Below are 23,709 nucleotides of genomic sequence, written 5' to 3'. Positions count from 1 at the left end.
ATTAGTTAGAAAGCTTGCTTCTTTTCAGTTTTTCTCTCTGTTATCACGCCTAAATCAAATCAATGAAAAGGCACTGTGGCTCTATTAGTTGCACAATCAAATATCTAAAAAATAAATCAAATAATTCAATGACCCTTAAGACTTGGAAACAGAATTCCTGATTCTCCTCTACACCATGTCTTCTACTGCTCTTTCACTTTTTCTAGTCTCAATAACTGATCATTAAAACTGTTATGAAAATATAAGAATTATACTTATTTCCTTTCATTATATCTTGTCAGCAATCTTGTCCGGTTATACTTATTTCCAAAATAGATCCCACTCTATTTTATATGATCTTCATTTTCATTTATAGCATTTAGAGTACTGTCTGAATATGTCTCATTCGTTCATCTATTTACTTATTTGTTATCTGTCTTCTTTCCCAAATAATATATCTTATAAAATTAAGGTCTGTGACTGTCTTCTTAGCATCTATATCTCCAGGGTCTTAAGTGCTCAAAATTATTTGCATTTATATATATATAAAATTATGTATATAATCCTTTCTGCAAATAATTTTTATATAATTAATATATAATATTAATTTTATATATGTATATGTATATATAAATTAAGGAGGAAAGAAAGGAGAAGGAAAAAAAACACTGAGTTTTATATTTGATTATGACTCAGTTACAAACCTGAGATGACTGAGTAGTCACTGAATCAGACTAAATTTTTGTGAATGTGATTGATAAAAATACTAAACTAAGAAGAACGAGAGTTCAGAATAGAAAACTAAATTAAGGTAGAGAAAAATTGCATTTTTCACATGAGTCTGTGACTGGAAAATTGATAGATGTAATATGATTTCAAATAATTTGGTAAAGAGTCTTATCTCAGGAATATATTCAATATCTTTAAAACTCAAACATTTTAAATGTGAGCAAAACCATAAAAATGTTAAAATAAGATTTTAGAATTTTTTCAAAAATACTATATAGTTATACAAAAGGCAGCACAAGGTTTTCCCAGTACTTGATATCAGAGGGAGAAAGATGGCATAAATATCCAGAAATGATATAGTCCTTCATAGTAGAGCATAAATAAGTATATATTTCTGTAATATTCGCAATTATAATATTTCTGTAATATTTCTGTAATATTCTGTAGCATTTCCATAATATAACTCATTGCAACTTGAAGATCCAGAGTTCTCTGATGTTATCAACACACTCTTCTGCCTTTTCAAGTGACCCAAAATTGTGAGTAAAGACTTTATATTTCTTCAATATAAAATATAAGTGAAAATAAAAACCTGAATGTGGAACTCACTCTTCAGCTTATGCTGAAGGTAAACAGTTGATGAAACATTACAAATATTTTTCTCTTATTAGTATTGCATAACAAAATTACTAGTGTTCATTATATATGATTACATTTCAATTAAAATATTTGCTTAAAATACAAAACAGAAGAGGTTGAATACAAAAATTTAACCATTATAATTACCTTGTGTTACATGAACAAATATATAAGTTAATGCTTTAGAACTGTTGCAAAGAAAATGGTAATATATTAAGATATACTCTTGCTTTGAACTTGTGTGCCACTAAAATTTTAAATCCTATTCAAGTTTTTTTAAAAGTAGTATAAGTCATTATTAAACTATTTAAGAATGAGTTTAATCCTGAATCCAGGTACTTAATTGACTGTACGATATTAATTATATCTTCTGTGAATTTATAGCATAATGAAAAGTCACAGTTAAAAATGTCTCCGTGATGCAATTGTACACATGATTCTGCCTTTTGGTGTGGTTTCTTATTTACTCACCGGTGTCTTGCATAAAAGGAAAAATTTTAGCTCAAATTATTATATTATTTAATTTGACACAGATACTTCAATATTGAGTTCTATTTGGGCCCATAAGAACTTACCTGGTTCTACCCTACCACTGAATAGAGGAACACTTTCTAATATTCAATTTAGATGTCCATCAAGTAGTCTAGACTTTCCTATTTGTGCGAGAAATTCTTTTCCATATTTGGATTTGGCTAATTACTGTGCCAAAATTAGACCTCCTCTAATTTTTAAACATGTGTCCTACTGTAGAACTTCTCAATATTTTTCTGATAATTTTTCATGGGTTTTCATCACTTATGAACATAATATGTATACGATGTCCTGTATGAGATTTCAGGGATCCAAAAGGAGGACAGCACAATCTCACCGTCCTCTTAAAATCTAGCCTGGGAACCAGTGCAGTGTCATTTCTTGTATTGCGTAGTCCAGGCAAGTAAAAGGACAGGCTACCTTTACTTCTACATGTGTCAAGTTCCATGTGTGTAAAAGAAGAAAATGAATTGATAATTACCATCTTTTTTTTCTATCCACCACAGTCTATTTTGCATTACATTTTAATAAATCAAGCATGAGTTGATAATTTGGGGAATAACAAAATATTTATTTAATCAAAACGACCTCAAGAGGGAAAAGAAAATAGAATATCTAGATGGTACAAAGAAAAATCAATAAAAGGTGGTGGATATAAATCCCAAATATGTGTCATTACTTTAAATGTAAATGGACTAAAATCTTCCATTATAAAACTAAGGTTTCCGACTGCTAAAATAAGCATATCTGGCTTACAAGATGCACAAATTAAAACAGGAAATATTTAACAATAAATAATAGAAAAGTATATTTCGGGAAATCACTCTTTGCAGCAAAGCTCATGAAGTAAACCTGATGCACAAACCATTTCAAGAGAACAAGAGCATGATCACTTGAAGGGGAATAATAAATCAATTAAGAAAATATTACGTATTAAAATTTTCACACACCTTATAACCTCAAAACAAGCAAAAAAAAAAAAAAAATTAGTTTATTTGGGTTTCTATGTCAAACTACCATGAACTGGGGAGCTGATAAACAGCAGAAACTTAGTTTCACAGTTCTTGAGACTGAGAAGTCCAAGATTAAGACCAATTTAGTGTCTGGGGAGAGCTGCTTTTTGGCTTATAGATGATGCCTTCTTACTATGTCCCCAGATGGTGGAAAGGGTCTCTCTCTGGCCTCTTTAATAGCAATGCCAATTTTTGTGGTTTCTTTCTTGCTTTTTGTAGCACGATTCTTGCAACACAAAACTTAAACACAGTATTATTTAGCATTCAGATGTACCTGAACTAGGATACTTATGAGAAATCCAATTGTGTCAAACGTTTGACATTGTGGTAAACTCAAATATATCAAAATGCACAAAGCACTAGTCTTCCTCCATTACTGCTTAGAAAGATATGACTGTTTTCCATTGACAAAATAGAATCAGGACAAGTTAAATTTTTAAAAAAATTTGCATGTGAAACACTGTAATTGCTTATTTATGTTGAAGGGAAATCTCACCAGCTTCTTTTATACACAATTGAGTATAAAATACTGCATGGAAGAAACAAGCAGCTCAACTGAAATTTTTGAAAAAAAATCAAATAGATACCTTCAGGAATGAAAGTTGTGGAGGGTTTTTATGAGGCCAGGAAACGTTATCTCCCAAACCTAACCCACCAGGAAGACTCTGCTCCCACGATCTAAGAACCTCTTGATGGTCCCACCTCCTAATATTCTTACATTGCAGGTTAGGATGTCAACATATAAATTCTGGAAGGACACAAATATTCAGACCACAGCAAAACTAAAATATGAAATATTAACAATCATACCTAAAGAGAATAGAACAAAAATCAGGAAATTTATAGAAGCTCTGAACAATGTAATTAAATAAACACACTATTAACAAAACCTATCTACTTGATATATACGACATAACAACTGACAATGGCGAAATACACATTCTATTCATGTTCACATAATTACATAGTGGAAGGTAGAGCTCAGTAAATTTGAGGCCTCAAAAACAGTCATAGAATGATCTATGGCAATAGATAAATTAAGCTGGAATGTAATAACATGGTAAATAACAACAACCAACTTCTTTAAAATTAAACAATATACTCACTAATATCTCAAAATCGAAGAAGAAAGCCCAATGAGAATAATAAAATACTCTGAGTTAAGTAATTAAAAATATATCAAAACTTGTGATAAACCAAAAGGAAAATTTATAATTGTAATGCATAAGATTAAAAAAGACATATAAAAGAATCTGCAATTTCATCTCAAGAAGTTAACACCCACTGAACCTAAAGATACAAAAGAATAAAATAGAAACATATGATAAATAAAAATAAATATAGCCAATTTTGATTTTTTGAAAAGACTAAAAACATTGGCCAACATTTAGCAGAATTATTGGTTAAAAAGTGAGAGAAATAAAAAATACAAAAGTGAAAAGGAAACGTCACTACATATCAAAAATATATTCTAAATACAATAACATATTTGAAAGAAATTTTTCCAATAATTTGAAACTTTAGAAGAAACAAATTTTAGAAATGCATATCCCTTAAAAACTGAAAGAAGCAATAAAAAGTTGAAGTTTTTAATACTGATTTTAAGAAATAATTTGTAATTAAAAGAATACCCCCCCCCCCCCAAAAAAAACAATCTCCAGGCCCAGGTGTCTTCCCCTCAATCATTCCTTCCAAACATTTGATATATATCTTATTTATTCTCTTTTGGAAAATAAGAGTGAAAGTTGTTGAGGGTTTTTGTAAGTCCAGGAAACTTTATCTCCCAAACCCGACATGCACATTAAAGGAATAGAAAAGTACCTTCGAGACCCAGGATCTGGCCTGGGGCTGGTGTTGCACTTTCAACAAGGCCTTGGTGTTCCTCCGAGTTTGTATGGCACTTGCCGTGATGCTCTTTTTCATAAATAATTCAGCATCAACATCAGACAAAGACTCTCTGTGAGTTCAGTGAATCCGACAAAAATAAGACCACTCCATATTCATGTGCAAATTTAGAGAAAACAGCAACTATGTACAAATACAATAGTTATCAAATATTTTTATCATCAGTCTAATATAAATTACTGCTGCTGCTTTATCCGTGACAGCTTTAGCCTTACGTTATTCTTCCCAGCTTCTACATAAGCAATACTGGGATACCCAATCATAGAGTTATCTTCAGTTCCTGATAAAATCCAGTCTAGAACAAAGCACTACTTCCTTGAATCTATGAAAAATTCCCTAACACAAGACAAATTGCTATAATAAATTTTCAAAGACTCTCAAATCAAAGCCATTGGATTCCCATGGTGTGCATTCACCGTCATCGCTACAAAACAATAAACCCAACTTTATTCAAACACAGGTGTGTCCTCCATTTTATTTTTTTAGGACATTGATGCATCATAAATATTTGATCTTAGTATTTTGAATGTACTTGTAAAATAGTGTAAGTGTGTGTGAAATGATATTGGTGAACTAGGGGAAGGAAAATGCCAGCAATAGGAAACTGCTAAATGATTTTATGGAGAGAAGTGTGATGATTGCCCTTGACTTTTCATAATTTCATAAAACCTCAACACTTAGATAGAATGCAACTTTTGTGTAGTACTATCTCAAAAATGAAGCAAAGTTCATTTCTTAGTGACTGGATCTGACTGTGTTTTATTTTTGTCTATTAAATTAATTCTAAGGCTTACTGGAATAACTGAATAGGTCAATTATTTAGCTTAAGCAATTTTATAGCAGTCTACTTCTTGAATAACTTATGTATAATCCTATTTATCCCAAAGTAGCTCTGTCATTGAAAATTATTTGATACACAAAAGAGGTAATTTGGACTGACTTTTTTAAAAAAGTATTTATGGTAACAAATTCAAGCCACTTCTCTAATTTCTTCCCACTCTCATATGGGCTTTTAACATTTCAATTATAATTTTGTCCCATGGCTTTCTCTGGATTTTTCCTGTGCTCCAAATACTCTTGTGGGAGATATTCTCATCTTTTTCCCTATTCCACTTAGGTTTCTGCTCAAATGTGAGCTTTTCTGAGATGTCTTTTCTGAGCACCTGACCTACAGTGCCACCACCTCCAGTCACTCTCTATCTCCCTAACCATGTATGACCTTCTTTATAGCATTATTATCAGCATATTATCATATTATATCCTAGCACATCCTAAAAGCTTAATAAATATGAAATAATAAATTAATGAACAAAAAAGGTTGAAAATATTCACCATAGATGAAAGCAAGTATCATTATTGTTTCTATCTTCCTGTTAATTCTGAATCTACTGAAAGGTTTTCTAAGTTGGAGTTAGTGGAACAAAAACAAAATAAATTACTTAAACATGGAATCAGCTTCCTTTAAATTCTATTCATTTTTTTTTCACAGAGGATATGACATATGGTTTTAACTGATAGGTATGTGCTAACCTGAGAACAAAATACTTTAAAAACAAATTTAATAATATATTTTTGTTTATCAAACTTCAAAGTTTTACTGATAGCGAGAGGTGGAGCAGCTATTGGAATGCAGGTTAATTTCGGCACAGTAGATGATCTTGAATATTCATTATTGTTTCTATTTACAGTAATCTTTAAGTCTTATAAGTTAATTAACAAAATAGCAACTTGCCATCTTATACTATATCACAAGATAAATTGAAGGAGATGTGCTGTTTACACCTTCCAGATGAAACTAAAATATGATAGATGAAATGTCAGAGCATTATAATAAATGCAAAGGCTAATAGCCTATTAATCCTACTTGATATGTGATGTACCAAATTAAGAAAGATTATTTCTGCACTGCATCTACTTTTAAACTTTCTTCAGCACCCTTGGCAGTCAAAGACAGTAGACTTTAAGTTTTTCTTCCATACTTTATTTAACATAGGAAATTGATGCACAGAAGTTCATCATATATATATATATATGCATCATATATATATGAGAAGCCCTTCTTTACTGCTTTGAGATATTTAAAGAATAATTTTTAAAACTTCAACTACTATCATATTTGTCATTATCTATAAATGATCAAATATATTATACCAAAAGATATTGCCCTCACTTTTCTCTGTAGCAGAATGCTCACTCTAATTTGTCATATTAAGTATGCTTGTATTATAAATACTTTTCTATTTTACGTCACTTTCCTATGGGCTCCATCAGCACACATCTGCAAATTCCATTGTAGAATGGCACATATTAATTATTGCAGAATGTGTATTTAGACATGTACATTGTCATGAGCATGTAACATATAATATAGTACTTATTTGATATATAAAATTCAAGATTGTAGAATATTTTGATGTTCAATTTTAATTTTGTAAAAGAAATCCGAGAAACAATTTTTTTCAGATATTAAGAAAATGGTCAAATAATGATGAAAATAATTTATATTTAAAATATGCTAGCTGTTACTTCCATTGGCTGCATTGAGAATTTATGTTCATTAATCCGTCCTAAAACTACAGCATATCTAGTAATATATTAAGTCAATATATAATATTTCAAATAATAATTATTTACTGATACATGTATTTTCTGAGTGTGATGCTCCTGTTACTAACCTAAACATGATTGAATTGGAATTTTTATTATGAAGTAATTTCAGAAATTAGTTATGTTTATCTAATTTAACACTCATTACAAAATGCTGGATACCTTAGATCATATCATCATAACAGTTGTGATATCCTGCACTCCAAAAATCTTTTCTTTTCCGTTTCTCTTTGCCTTTTGATGGTCTCTTGGCTTTGTATGATCTCCTAGGATGCACTGAAATTTCTATTATGTTTAAGGTTGTGTAATTCCAATGCATTTTTGTACTCAATCTGGAGTCCTGTAGACAAACATTTTCATTGTTATGTGGGCAATGAATGATTTCTGAGGTTCAAACTTCAAAAATCCACACACAAATGTGGTTAGTCATTCAACTGGCTAAATAAGGAAAAATTTTAAGTCTTGAATTCTCAAAACTCTAATCAAGGGGACCTAATTTTAATCTCAAAGAAGTGCAATTACAATGTGATTATAATGCTACATGGGGGAGCTTAATTTATCCTATGAAACTCTGATTCAAAAATTAATGTGTGATTAAAAGACATCATCAGGGTAAATCATAGAAAATGGAAGCCTCAAAAGTCAGAAGTGAACAACTTTCTCAACGAAGTCCAAGATAGAGACACATTGTGTTCTCAAGAAGAGCAGAATTACTTCAGTAAGATGCATAACTGCCTGAGGAGAATATTTCTCCACAGAGGTCAGGTCACTTCTTTTTACTGTAGACTGATGCTTTCTAAGCATCCTTCTAATTATTAATTTGGTTTTCCATAAAGAGTGATGTTAATAAGAATTGCCAATGGGGATAATATAATCACTGCCATTTGTGAAAAAGTATATTTTTAATTTTATGTGAATGAAATACCAATTACAGTTATATACTTTAGTGTCTTAACATATTTTATTGCTATGTTTTCTCCCAAAGCATAATCCATTCTAAAATATAGACATGTTAATTATACATACAATATAGACATCTAGACCAGAGAATATGATACATGCACAAAAACAATGTCATAGTGGGGGTGAACCCTTTTGTCCTAGTAGCATGCCTTTTTAAATTTTAAGGATGTGCCCTAGATCCAGGGCTGGTTCACTGAATTGGATTCCAGTATTGTGAAAAACTTCAACATGAGTTATGTGTGCAAAGGAAATACAGTATAAAATGAATTTTAAGTACAGTGTTTGTACTATGTACTAACAGGTATTTTGAAAATGTTCGCTACATTTGGAATGACCTTGGTGGTTAGAAAAATTAAACAAAATTTCAGAGCAGTACAAACTGTCACCTCTCAATGCAAATCAAACATCTACTCTAACGAATGACTCTTATGCCCATCATACAGTTTCTGTGAATTGCATATGCTGATGGTCTGCAGGATGTCATTTACATTTCATGATAAATAATAAAACATCTCTACTGGCACAGCACTTCCATTATGCTCTCTATTATAGTCTATGACCATGTTGAAATTGAATTTCAAGTTTAAAATCTAACCTGCCCTGTTGCAGTTTTACAACTGAACTTAAATTATTTAAACATTTTTCATGGCACCTCTAAAGACCTTAGACCAGAGTTTAATTGATAATAATTAGATAAAATATGTGAGAAAAGAAGCAAATTAAGATAGATGAAAAATTGAAATACTGTGTTCTGATAAAGAAACGAGTGGATTAGTTTATTTTTTACCTATAATATATTCACTAATCTTTCAAAGTATTGGTAAAATTAATTTAAACATTATATTGAATACCACATTTAATTTTGTTCTTTGATGCATAAGAAGTCATTTTTTTCTTCTAATTTTGAGTAATATTTCACCCTTTATTCAATTACACCTAAGAATTTATATGATCCAAATAAACTGTATGTGTATTTGAGCAGCAGTATTTCAAGGGGAATATGCCCTCAGTGATTTATTAGGAAACCTTGTTAACTTGTAAGCATGATTCATAGGTTACTGTGCTTAAAAGCAAAGAAAGGTGTGTGAGAAGAAGGAAGTAGAGTGGCTGGATTCTGGATATGTGTTGGTTTTATTAACTGTCAACACAATTAATTTCTTGACCCTTTTAACTCTCAAGTCTTCGTGAAATGTGCCACTGCAACCTGATCACTTTCATTTAATGACTTCAGCATATCAAATTTGGCACTCATGGATTTGCTCTTAATGCTAATTATTATTTTTGTTTTCATGGCTATTATTAATAAACACTTTATTATATCCCAGGGATGTTGCTAAAAACGTTACGGGCTTAATGAATTTGATTTTTCACATCAATATAATAAGGCAGATGCTGTCACTATCTGCATTTCATCCCTAAGTAAACATAGATTCATGGAGTTTAAGATAAGACAGATAGAGGCAAAGCAGCAACTACCCATGTTCTTTTCTCTGACTTGAAGTCGTTATGCACATCTGATTGCTTATTTCACATGCAGACAATTTTTTTTAACTTTCAAACTTAATAAATGATAAAAACACATTTTATGTTTTTGACATTTCCCTGCAATTCCTATAGATGATGCTTACAATTCATTGGCCATTTTGAATAGTTACAGACTGGCCATTTTGAATAGTTATGGCTTAAATTGTATACCTCTAAAAGATGTGGAAGTCCTAACCCCAGTAACTATGAATTCGACCTTATTTGGAAATAGAATTTTGCAGATGATCAATTAAGATGGGCCCTAATTCAATATGATTGTGTCTTTTAAAAAGGGGGGATATTTGGACAAAGGGAGATGTGCACACACAGAGAATGCCATATGAACATGAAGACGGATATCAGAGTGATGCATCTACAAGCCAAAGAATGTCAGATGCCAGCACACCATCAGAAGCTAGCAGAGATGCAAGGAACAGATTCTCACAGACCTCAGAAGGGACCAACCTTTTTCACACCTTGACATTTCTAGCCTCCAGAAATGTGAGACAATACATTTCTTTTCTTTAAACCACCCAATTTGTTTTGCAGATTTATGGCAACCCAAGAAAACTAATACAAATAAGTTGTGTTCATTGAAACAAGTGGTATACTATATGTAAATATGTCTGATGAAAAATATGAAAGTAATTCACTGATATATTTTGTTCACAATGGTAAAAGCTGTTTTGACCTAAGAGTCTAAAAATCAAAAACACAATATTTAAAAGTAATAATACTTTTTTCATATTTTCAAATCAGATGGCTTCTAAATGTAAGATGTAGAAGTTGCATATTAAAAGCTAACTTTCTATTTATTGTTTTGATTTTGGAAATTAAACCTAATTATGCATTTAATATAAATGTTTCAATTTGCTGAACTGTATCAAATAATTAGTTGTATAGAATTCCCTAACTATAATTTTTAGTAATTAGAGTCCAAGAATCTAATTTTCCAAGTATCTAATTTTCAAGGAGATTATAAAATAATGACCAGATATAGACACACATTACAGACGTCCTTAAATACAGCATCCAAGCATGCACCCAGGAAAATCATAAAGTAAGTAGAAGAGTAGTTTTACAAAAAAGTGGATTTTCATTTTGACATAGGCTAATTTTCATTTGAGACTAAAAAAAAGTTTGTTATCATACCTAATTAAATTTGGAAAAATTCCAACTGCTTTTCAATAATGTACTTTAAAAAGCAATTTCATTTCTAGTCTTGGATTTCCTAGAGATTCGTTTGCTTGTTATTTTCTATGGGGTATTACCGTCAATTTTGATAAATGCTATATAAATCAATACATTACAAATTATTTCAAAATTTTTGAGATAGTAGTAGAGTTTAAGTACATTATGGAAAGTACTTGCAAAGTCAATAATTAAATATGTAATTCAGTCATGGTTATGTTGTGGAAATAATTGTCTAAATTCATAAGAATAATAATGTCTACTTCAGTTAATTTTAATGAAACAATTTGAATCTTTCATATTCCTTTTTAACAAAACAATTGTTTCATAAAGAACCTCACTTATTTAATTACCGATGCCTCTTTTATATGTGAAATGCTGAATTGGCATCCAATTTGTTTTATTTCCATAGAAAACATTTATTATAGCACTGATGATAATTAATGACTCAGAAAGAGGCTCAGAGCTTTTATTCCTGGCTCCATTGAATATTTTTAAACTTAATCAAGGGCAACAATAATAGCTCCTTCACCTCTGATTCAAAGTTTCTTAATTTTTAGCTTTTAAGACCTAATTATAAAAAAATTGATGGAAAGGAGTTTTAAATGTCTTCTAATTTATTTTGACTTCCCATTTTAATAAGCATTCTAGCAAGTCACTTTTATAGTCTGAAAACTTTTTTACATATGTAATTCAATTTACTTTTTGGTAACAAAATTGATTCAGCATAAATTATATCACAGTATTAATAGTTTGAACTGAATATTGTTTACTGGGTTTTCAACAGCATACAAAGGTATCAGATATTCCTTTAACCTATTTGATGATTTCAATTTTTCACTATTCAAAGTAAATAGTAATTTGCACCTAAATATATCATGAAAAGTTTTCTTTATGCTCATGACCATGCATTTTCTGGATGTACATATAGATTTCCTTTACTTTTGGTAAAAAGTGCACCTTATTTTCATCCCTATTAAGTAAAATCAATTGTTTTCTCATTTCTTCATGACTATACAAGTCAATGATAAATTTATAAATATGAGGAATATGTGGATAAATCATCCTATGGCCCATTTTATTAAAACAACTCTTTATGCCATTAGTTTCTGTCTCTTTCTGTCTTCTACCTCCCGGTCATTCTTTCTCTCTCTCTCCTCCAATCTTCCACTCATAACATTAATTTAATTTGAAGTAGTATCTATGAGAATCCTATCTGCATTAAAAGTCAGGAGATAGATATAATATTTACCTTTGACTGTGGTTTTCCTATTTTGCCAATTTGGAAAATTTCCTTTCATTAATTTTTTTATCATTGAAGTAGACAGGTTTGAATATGTATTAATACTAATTATTAATAAAATATATTCTTCTTATAATGTTATCTTCTTATATTTTTGTGCAGTAGAAAATAAACTTTGTTATAATTAAGGAAACCAAATCCAACAATGTAAACTAGACCAAAACAATATGGAATAAAATGTGTCAAATATGTTAAGTTTTTCATCAGTATAAGCTAAGTTACATGAGGGTAAGAATAACTCCATAATCTTGGTAGCTCTATAAACACATTTCCTATTCAGATAAATTTTGACATAGGTCCTTGTGATTCTCTAAAGTCACTATATTCAATTATTGAATTCAATTATCAAAGCAAAATTAGTTGCTTTAATTTTCAACTTGTTAAATTACATAAACAAGAAGACATTGGCTTGAGACTGTCTCTTGACTAAGTTTCTATCTGTCAAACCGCACCTTAAGTTAGTACATAAATAAACTGAAACCTGATTTAGGAGTTCAGTTTTTGTAACACATAGCTGGGTCTCAGTCAATCATTAGCAGACAAATTTCAGCTAATTACAAGCTTCCAACGGTCAGACCATTTCCAAGTGAGTCAAAGGCCTAGCTTTAACCATTCAGCTATTTCTACACTTTACTCCACTTTCTGCCTATAAATATTCACTGCATTTAGGAGATGGGAGCGCTCTGAACCTATATCTGGTTCTGAGTGCTGTCTGTGTCTGATTAATGAATCATTTTTCCTCTCAAATAACCTATTAAATTTAATGTTATCATAAGTTTGTCTTTTTTCATATAAATGTATAGGGTACAGGTGCAATTTCGTGGCATGCATTGAGTACATACTGGTCAAGTCAGGGCTTTCAGTGTATCTATCACTCAAATAATGTGCATTGTACTCATTAAGAAGTTTCTCATCATCTACCCATTCTCATCCCCTCACACTTCTATGTTTCTATTGTCTATCAGTCCACTCTACATCCATGTATGCACATTTTTTGTGCCCCCTTAATAGTGAAAACGTGTAATATTTGTCTTTTTTTGTCTGACTTGTTTCTCTTAAGACAGTAGCCTCCAGTTCCACCCATGTACCTGCAAAATATGTGATTTAGTTTTTTCCTAAGGGTAAATCGTATTCCATTGTGTGTATATATCACATTTTCTTTATTCAGTCATCTATTGATGAACACTTAGGTTGATTTCATATTTCTGCTACTGTGACTAGTGCTGCAATAAACATATAAGTGCATGCATTGTATGTATCTTTTTATGTATTGATTTTTTTTTTCCTTTGGGAGTTATACCCGGTAGTAGGATTGCTGGATTGAATGGTAGTTCTATTTTTAACTCTTTGAGAAATTTCCAAATTTTCTCTACTCTTTGCCATGAAGGTTATATTAATTTACATTCCCACCAACAGCATATGAGTTCTCTCTTCTCTGCATCCTCACCATCTGTTGTTTTTCGACATTTTAATGGCAGCCATTCTGACTGAATTAAGATTATATCATCCCGGTGTGGCTTTGTTATTCCTCTGATGATTAGTAATGTTGAGCATTTTTTCATACACCTGTTGGCCATTTGTGTGTCCTCTTCAGAGAAAAAAAAAAGTCTATTCATGTCCTTTAACCACATTTTAATAGGGTTATTTTTGGATTTTGTTTTGGTCATTGAGTTGTTTGAGTTTCCTGTGTATTCTAAATGTTACTCCCCTGATGAATGCACAGTTTACAGTATTTTCTCTTCCATCTCATTGAGCTTCTTTACCATTAATATTATACATTCTTTATTTGAGATTTATTTCTAGTTAGGGTCTATTGTTAGAGAATTAGTGTATTTTCTAGAAGACGTCATATTACCTTGCTGTTTCACATTTCCTATGTCTTTCCATTGATTGCTGTGCATCTGAAGCAACAGTCACTCTTATTTTTAAATTTACTTTTATTGGGGGTAGGTGCTTTTTTTCTTGAAGTGTGTCTATGATGTTGGTTGGGTTGTTTGGATGTCTGGCTTTCCTTTTGGTGGATGCAGTGGTGAAGACATTGTATGACTGACTTGGCTATAAATAGCCTTATTGTCATTGGTGTCAGTGTTTGCCTCAATGTGTTAGGTGTGGTTATTTGTGGAGGCTGCGGTGAAGTTGTGCTGAGAACTAGAATGCCAGGTGGGTCCTTCTTCGTGTTTCAATGGTAGTGTTGATGGGCTGAGTATATCTATTTTTGTGACCAGGGACAGCATATGGTGGCACCTGTTTTGGTGGTTCCAGACAGGCCGACTCTTGGGTTTCTGGGTGACTTTCTCAGAATCTAATGATAATAGTGGTGTCCTGAGTGGGTGGGTGGGCTCTCAAGCTCCTGAGCAGCTAGGTTGACATGGGCAATGGTGGTAGCGGTGGTAGTGAGAGACTCTTTAAGTTCCTACTCTCTGTGCTTTTGTGTTGGAAGTGGTTGTAGTGGGTCATGTGGGCCAGCCTCCAGGTCAGTAGGTGGTGTTTTCAGGTAGAAACCAGCTAAGGTGGTAGCAGAAGGGTATTTATGCCTGACCTCTGACCTCGGGAGAACTGCTCAGGTGCCCCAGGAGGAGGGCTGGGGTATGGATTCCTCAGAAGCCTATGTCCCACACTCAGTCTCAGAGGGTGAAGCAAACGTAGGATGATTTGGACCAGGCCAGCCTGAATTCAGACCCCCAGTGGCAAGTGTATGCACAAGCTGTGATGTGAGTGAGGTGAGACAGCCCTCAGGTCCTGACAAAAATGCCTGAGTGAGAGGCAACTGCCCCCACACCAAGGTCCTCCCATGGGTGGGTGTTGGGGTTGCCGGTTCCAACAATTGCAGCATTGGCTGACGAGTGTGGAATTGTGTCCATCTCCCACCCCGGTCCTGGTGGAGCTCCTTCTCTCATTCTGGCTCTTACAGTTGACTCTGGAGTTCCATTCAACCAGGCAGTTTTTGCTTAGCTCATAACTAAGCCCTGGTTCATAGAAGCACCCACCCAGCTCAGGACTCTCATTCTGATTATGTCCTGGGGGAATTTGTCTGGCTCCAGTGCTGGTGGCTGGAGCCCATACTAGCCTTGTTTTTTAATCCTGGTTGCAGGAACCCATCAGTTCAATTCAGGCCACAGTTCATTAGTTCAGGCCCCAGTTCAATGAGCTACAGCTCAAGTTTCCATAATACCCCGAACTGGCACCACTGGTTTCCAGTACTGTGCTGTTTAAAATCTAAGACTAAGAATGTCTTCTTGCTGTAGCAACTTAGGTTTAAGGGCAGATGTAGGACCCAAGGCATGTTACTCCCTGGAGCAGTTTCTTCTCACAGTCTTCTGGCCATTCCCCAAGTCAAGTCAGTGCTTGGGGAGGTCAAGGTGCACTTTCATGGCCTGGATTGTGTAATTTCCCAGTGGGAAAATAGATCACAGAGAGACAGTCACTCACCCTCTCCTATACTGGGGATTTACTCCCAGATCCTAGTTGGTCCAGGCCATGTAAGCTGCCCTTCCTCTTCCTTCACTCACAATTTTGGAGTTTTCCCTCACTTCTCTGTTGATGTGACTTGTTCTCTCTTGGATAACACATAACAATGAGTATATTTTTGTTACAAGTAGCTGAGTCTTAGACAATCACAGCAGCCAAACTTCAGCCAACTGAAGGGTGCCAACTGATCAGATTGTGGTTATATGAGGCAAATGCTTCTTCAAACAATGCCCAAGTAAGTCAAATGCTGAGCTGTAACCAATGACGCTGTTTCTATATGTCACTTCCTATTTCTGCTTTTAAATGGTGTCTGCCCACATTGCTGAGTGGAGCTCCCTTAACCTCTACTGTTTCTGAGTGCACCCCGATTTATGAACTTTACTTGGCTCAAATAAACTCTACTAAATTGAGTTTATCTAAAGTTTTTCTTTCAACATTTTCAACTTCACAGGTGAAGGAAAATAGAATTATAAAAACCAATAATGTTTCCAAGTTTAAACTGTGTTTTAATGAAAGAGAATCCTGAAAGAGGTGTATTTTTTAAACTCAATTTTCCCATGGTGTGTTTAGCTTAAGGACTAAACCTGAAATGTATATTACACAGTAGTATAAATTGACCCAAACATGATTGAGGGCAGGGTGTTTTATATTTAGAATGCTATTCAGAAAAGGTATCTAATAATGTAACAAATAATTATGTAAATTAGTAGCTATAATTTACAGCAAAATGTGCTTCATGTTTGATTTATCTCTAAATCATTTTCCTAGTTTACCTATAATGTTGAATATGAGTTAGCAGTTTGGGTTTCGATATCCCCAAATTCTTGTATATGAATATATGTGGAAGAAATGCCAATTCTTAAATAGTGTCATGAATATGTTTCAAAATATAAACTGACATCTCTCTTTTTTAAACTATCCACTAAATAGTATTAATAGATCAATAACTTACCCTGAAAATGTAGGAAAACAGACACTCCTAGTCAGGGCCTTATGCAATTGCTGCAGGTTCCATGGCATAGATATCAGTTACAGTGATGACTGCTGTGTTTCTCAATACTATGATAAATAGAGCAATAATAGAAGTTTAAAAATTTATGAGTATGTGCTTTTAAGCATGTGTACTGTGTCATTTGCAAGAAGAATTTCAGACAATTGCCGGGTGCGGTGGCTCAAGCCTGTAATCCCAGCACTTTGGGAGGCGGAGACGGGCGGATCACGAGGTCAGGAAATCGAGACCATCCTGGCTAACACGGTGAAACCCCGTCTCTACTAAAAAATACAAAAAACTAGCCGGGCGATGTGGCGGGCACCTGTAGTCCCAGCTACTCGGGAGGCTGAGGCAGGAGAATGGCGTAAACCCAGGAGGCGGAGCTTGCAGTGAGCTGAGATCTGGCCACTGCATCCCAGCCTGGGCGGCAGAGTGAGACTCCGTCTCAAAAAAAAAAAAAAAAAAAAGAATTTCAGACAATTGAATGAAACCTCGGCCGCTAAATAAATTTCAACTTGATTCAACCCCAGGATGAGGCAAAATTATATATGTATATGTAAAAAAGTATATATTATATATATAACATTATACATATATAAACATTATATATGTGTGTGTGTATATATATACAGACATATGTATATATATTCTTACCTAAAAAGAATTGCATTCTCAAAATATACATTTTTCTAAGTGACATGCTTTAATAACATTTGGTTACTCTCTAATCTGGGTGAATGTGGACAAAGGTTAAACATTTCTACATGACCATTTATGTGTGAATTTAAATAAAGTTACAAATGTATATATGGGAAATTACAATCTTTATTATTAAGGCTTCCCAGTAGGAAATTGCTGGATCATATGATGGTTCAATTTTCATTTTTAAAGGAATCTTGTACTGTTTTGCATAGTGGCTATTCTAATTTATATTCTTACCAACAGTGTATAAGAGTTCCCTTTTACCCACATCTTCACCAACCCTTGTTATCATTTGTCTTTTTGATAACAGTCATTTAGCTAGAGTGAGAAGATATCACATTGTGGTTTTAATTTGTATTTTTCTGATGATTAATAATGTTGAACCTTTTTAAATATACTTGGCCATTTGTACTGTTTCCTTTGAGAAATTTCTATTCAGGTATTTTGTCCATTTTTAAATCAGGGTTTTTGTTTGTTTGTTTGATTGTTTTTACTTTTAAGTTCTTATATATTCTGGATATTAACTTCTTGTCAGATGTATAGTTTGCAAATTCCATTCTGTAAGTTGTCTCTTCAATCTGTTAACTTTCCTTTGTTATTCAAAAGCTTTGCATAACAAGTATTGTTAAGTATCATTACATAACAAATGTAATCCCATTTGTCTATTTTTCCTTTTGTTGCCTGTGCTTTTGAGGTCTTATTTTAGAAGTATCCTTGCCCAGCCCAACGTTATGCAGCATTTGCCCTATGTCTTCTTCTAGTGGTTCCAAAATTTTGGGTTTTATATTTACATTTTTATTCCATTTGGAGTGATTTTTGTATATGATTAGAGTTAAGGGTCTAGTATGATTTTTCTGCATGTGGATATACAATTTTCTCAGCACTATTTATCAAAGAAACTATCTTTTCCCAATGTGTGTTGCTGGCACATTTGTGGAAAATCACTTGGCTGTACATTAATTTATTTCTAGGCTCTCTATTCTAATTCATTGATCTATGTGTCAGTTTTTATGCCAATACTATGCTGTTTTTGGTAACTATGGCTTTGTAGTATATTTTGAAATCCGGTAGTGTGATGCCTCCAGATATTTTTTCTCTTCTTGTTCAGTACTGCTTTGGCTCTTCAGGGTCTTTTGTGGCTTCGTATAAATTTTAGGATTTCTTTTTCCTATTTCTGTGAAGAATATCTTTGAAATTTGTTAGGGATTGCATTAAATCCGTATATTGTTCTGGGTACTATGAATATTTTTCCAATATTAATTATTTCAAGTCATGAAGATGGATAATCTTTTTATTTCTTTGCTTCTTCAATTTCTTTTATCAGTATTTTATAGCTTTCAGTACAGAGATCTTTCATTTTTATGATTGCTTATTCATAGATGTCATTTCGTGTAGATATTTTACCTATAATTGTTTTTTAATTTATTTTTCAAATAGCTCACTATTGGTGTATAAAAATGCTACAAATTTTTGTGTGTTGATTTTGTATCGTGCAACTTTACCTAATTGGTTCCTTGGTTAAAAATGGAACCATGCCATAGCAGCTCAGATCATGAGAGTGGGGGATACACGGTGTCAACTTTTAACAACTCTCCAAACTGGATTTAGGGGCTGTGAGGACAGTGGGTCTCTCCTGTAGAAAGGCTGCCGGGTGTCCATGGTAGAAATGGGGACCACGAGGGACCTCCAGTTTATCTTTTTCCTGAAATAAGTCCTCCCACCTCTGAGCCAATCCTATCAATGGAGACAGTGTGGCAGGGGTGAGGTGTCTTGTTTCCCTCTCTATGGCATTATCCTTGGCTTCTATATTCTACAGGGATTTTGCTGCTCCCCTGGTCCTCTCCAGCATACATCCTTAGTCACTGCCATTGAAGTAAACTTGTTTATTGATGTTGTGGTCTCTTTTTGTGGGGCAAATGAACACAAGACAACTGTTGTCATCCCTTTCTCCAGAAAGTATTTATTGACAAAGTTATCTGATGTTGTGATCTCTATATTTTTTGTTCTCCTTTTTTTTAAAACTCTTTTTATAATGATATTAGTTATTGTTTGTTTTGTTTTTTAGTGGATACGTATATTTGCTCTTCCCACTCTCAAATCATTTTCTATTCAGCCAAACTATGTTTTCTGTTTTCCTTGATTTTAGATGTGGCAATTTACATAAACATTTCTCAATGGGATATGAACTGAAGGAATGTCTAAACTTGTGGTATTTTAATGGATGTAATATAGTATCATATATACCTTGATATATTAAATTAAGTTTTTTTTTAAGTTCTATCATCTTTGGTAATGCCTCTGTTTTCTCTAACTTTCTTTTTTTCTTCTTATTTGTGTTTCTGTACTTTTATGGTAGAAATTGATTTCTTTTTCTAATATTCACTAATCATAAATTTTCTAGTAATATTTAAAATCAAAGTACTAAAAAGTTGAATGGAATCTGTGTGATCATGAGTAGTGTCTTGTTTTGGGTTTCTGTGATTGAAGTGTAAAAGGTGAGGGTCAATAATTTTTTTTCATAACTGGAGATATTTTTACTTGCTTCATTTATTTTGCCAGAGAAAAATCATCCAGTCTCATTGAAACATAGGTCTATCAGTATCAATGCTAGGTTTTAATAGCTAATTTTTAAAAGTATTCTTAGTGTTACAATAGGCTAACTTTGCTTTATACCTCATGTTTTCCAGTAAATTTTTTATCAATCAGAGGTCTGGACGAAAAAAGATAATACACTTAAAACTAATTTTAAAAAAGAGTTTAATAGTAAGATTATTTAAATAGTTATGGCAGGTTTACAAGAATTGAGTAAGCAAAAATTCAGTTACCTGTAATTCAATAACTTCTACTAGAAGCAAGAGAGAGCTGGTAGGAGCCCAAGGAACCAATGTGCAAGGCTAGAGAGCACTTACCAGAACCTGAAGAAGGTAGCTGAATGGAGGAAAGACAATCTTATAGTGATCAATATGCAGCTGTCAATATCCAGAAGGAAAAGAACCAGGGGAAGGGGCACACTCAAAGATGTCCAGCACAACCTTTCCCTCCAGATGCTTCTGATGCCTCAAGGTCAAATCTTCTCTGGGTTAATATCTCTACAGGGTAAACCTCTAATTTTTGTCTGCAGAGTAAATTTGATTGCACTGGTCTAGGGAAGGAATTTGCACATCTATCTATTCATTAAACAGAATTTCTTCTAATACTATTGTTTTCAGTCCTCTCATCCCCTCCAGAAGTATCTTTCTGATAAGCAAATTATAAGAACAAATATCAATAAATTTACTTTTTTAAAATGCATGTTAAATTTTTCATTTATATAAGAGGCAATGTGCATGCGTTTTTTGTCTAGTACATAAAAGCAAATTTTTAAATTCCTCAACAGACCTACAAAAATGATTAGTGTTTTAAGGAGGAGAGCCACTACAGCTATGCTACATGATTAAGACTGTGCAGATTCAGAGATAGATTATCTGACTTAAAATCTTAGTTCCTTCATTTATTAGCTGTGTGCCTGTAACTGCTAAATTCCCTGATTATCAGGGTTTTTTTTTTTTAAATAAAATTGAAGCTAATATGAAATTAATTGAAATATTGCATGCTATATTCAATATAGTGACTAGAACGCTAATTTAGCCATTACTATATTGACAACCAGATTTATTTTTTGTTTTGTTTTATATTAGATTATTTGCAGAGAAAAGATTGCTGGCCACCAGTAATTAATTCTAAGAAGCTTGTCGTGGAGGCAGAATTCTAAAGATATTTGTCTTCGTTTCTTGTTGTTGTAACCAATTATCATAAATTTACTAGCTTAAAACACCGTAAGTTTACTGCCTTACAGTTCTGGCTATCAGATGCCTAAACTGAGTTTTATTAGACCAAATCAAGGTGCTAGTAGGTGTTGGCATTCCTTCTGGAGATTCTCCAGGACATAATTGGTCCCTACCCTTTTCTATCTTCTAAAAGCCACCTGTATTCATTGGCTCATGGCCCCTTCTTCAAAGCCAGCAGTGTAACAACTTCAGTTCTTTCTCTGACTCTGACCCTCAGTTTCCTTCTTTCTGTTTGAAGATTCTTGTTTTCACCCTGGGCCCAAACATAATCTATCATAATCTCCCTTTCTCAATAACATTAATGTAATCACATCTGCAAAGTTTCCTTTGCCAAGTAAGGTAATACATTTTCAGGTTCTGTGGATAAAATTCCATTTACCACAATGTTATTCAGACAAACACTAATTATATTGCTGTAAAGGAACTTTGAAGATGAAATTACAGCTAGTAATTGCTGACCATAGAACAGGGAGAAAATAGGGAGATAATCTGAGCAGTACCACTGTAATCACCTGAGTTCCTAATAGTAAAACAGGAAGGCAGAATGATAAGAGAGAAATGCAATAGAAGAGAAAGGCAGAAGAAATCTCGAGCATGAGAAGTACTCGACACATCTTTTTTTTTTTTTTTTTTTTTTTTTTGGTTTTGAGACATAGGGGGACATTTTTAAGGGGCCTCCACTCTTAAAACAATATGTAATGCTGATTCTCCAAACAATTAATAGTGATATAGAAACAGGCCAGGGTCACTGGTCTTGTTGTCTAAGGTGTTATTCAAGTTTCATTGTCTCATGACCAAGAGAAATAAGGAGCATGTACACAAAGGGTAATGTTGGAGTGAAAGTTTAATAAGCTAAAAAAGAAAGTCTCTGCAGTGGAGAGGGGAGCCTGAGTAGGTTGCCATTTTTACAGTTGAATTCAAAAGCTTTTATAAGAAACTCTTCTCATCTCTGTAGCTTTTTGAATAACTTCTCTTATCTGAAAAGCTGTCTACAAAACTTCCCCTTATGTATGTAGTTGTTAGTATGTCTCTAGGTAAGCAAAAAGCACCACTTCTCTTGTTTGTACGATGGTGGGTTTGTTTTAGGTGAGCCCATCTCCTCCTTGTGCAAGTTCTCACAGACCCCAGAACGTACATGTTGAAAAGGGGAGCACACTTTTTCCTGGGAGCCCACCAATTACACAAAGAACAAAAGGCTTTTGTGCTGGGTCCTGCCTGCTTATCTGTGCAGGTGCAGCCTGAGTTTTCTGCAGGTTGCTCTACTTGTGCCTGTAGCTGTGATTTTTCAGACAGGCTGCATCTCCAAGGACTGGCCTTCACTGTGTACCTAACTGATTTTTCCTTTTCTTCTCCCTCTATATCATCAGCATGGAGGAGTTTGTAAAAATGTTGGGGAAAAAATATCTAGAAGATTCCCCAGGGTTAATCTTGATTTAAAGTACTGGTGGTTAAAAGTAAAAAATGGGATACAGGAACAGTTGTTAATATGCATTTTTAAAAGCCAAAAATAAGTACATGACATGAGTTAAAAGGGAGTGATAGACCAACGATGAGGAAGCAGCAGCTAAGTATTCTAGTCCTGTGAGGAGAAAACGTGTGTGTCTGGGAACCTCCCCTTTATTGACATCCTATGTTTAGTTTGTCTCGTTTTTCATATACAGTATTAGAACTTAAAATACATTATATTTAGAGTGTGCTTGGATATTACTTATTTTAACTTTTTGTAACTGCTTATGTTTTCAATTGTCCTTCACAGTATGTTAACATGTATGTAGGATTTGTAGAATAGGCATCAAATAATTTCTTGTTGTTTCTTCATGTCATCCTAAAATTAATGGGAAAGAGACAAATAAACATTCACATACAGAGATAGATGTCAAAAATCATGTACATAAAATTTATTTTTGACAGAGTATACCAAACACATTTAAAAATAGATTTTCACTCTAATCTGGTTTATGGAACGGCCTTTCTTGAAAATAGTTCAAAGGAGGTAATTGTGTCAATGAAAGATAATCTTCCTCGTAATTGTACAGGATATCTGAGTGTAGAGTTTCTCAAAACCCAAAAGAACTACAAAACTGTGTGGAGATAATTGTATTAATCATTTCAACAGTCCCCCTTCCCTACTCACCACATCTCCTCACTGCAACAAACACTTCTCACTGAGAGATGACTCTTTCAGTATTCCTTAAACTGAGAATGAATACTTTTCTGGACTACAGCTATGTAGACTTAAAATTATGTGATTACTTCTAATCATAAAGAGTTTGTTTCGTAACTTGTATGCAGTAACTTTAACTGAAGATAAATGCATAAAGTTAATGCTTTCTTTAT

Source organism: Chlorocebus sabaeus, chromosome 22, assembly GCF_047675955.1.
Source record: "Chlorocebus sabaeus isolate Y175 chromosome 22, mChlSab1.0.hap1, whole genome shotgun sequence".
Lineage (NCBI taxonomy): Eukaryota > Metazoa > Chordata > Mammalia > Primates > Cercopithecidae > Chlorocebus > Chlorocebus sabaeus.
The sequence above is the reverse complement of the archived record's forward strand: the minus strand, read 5'-3'. Positions refer to the sequence as shown.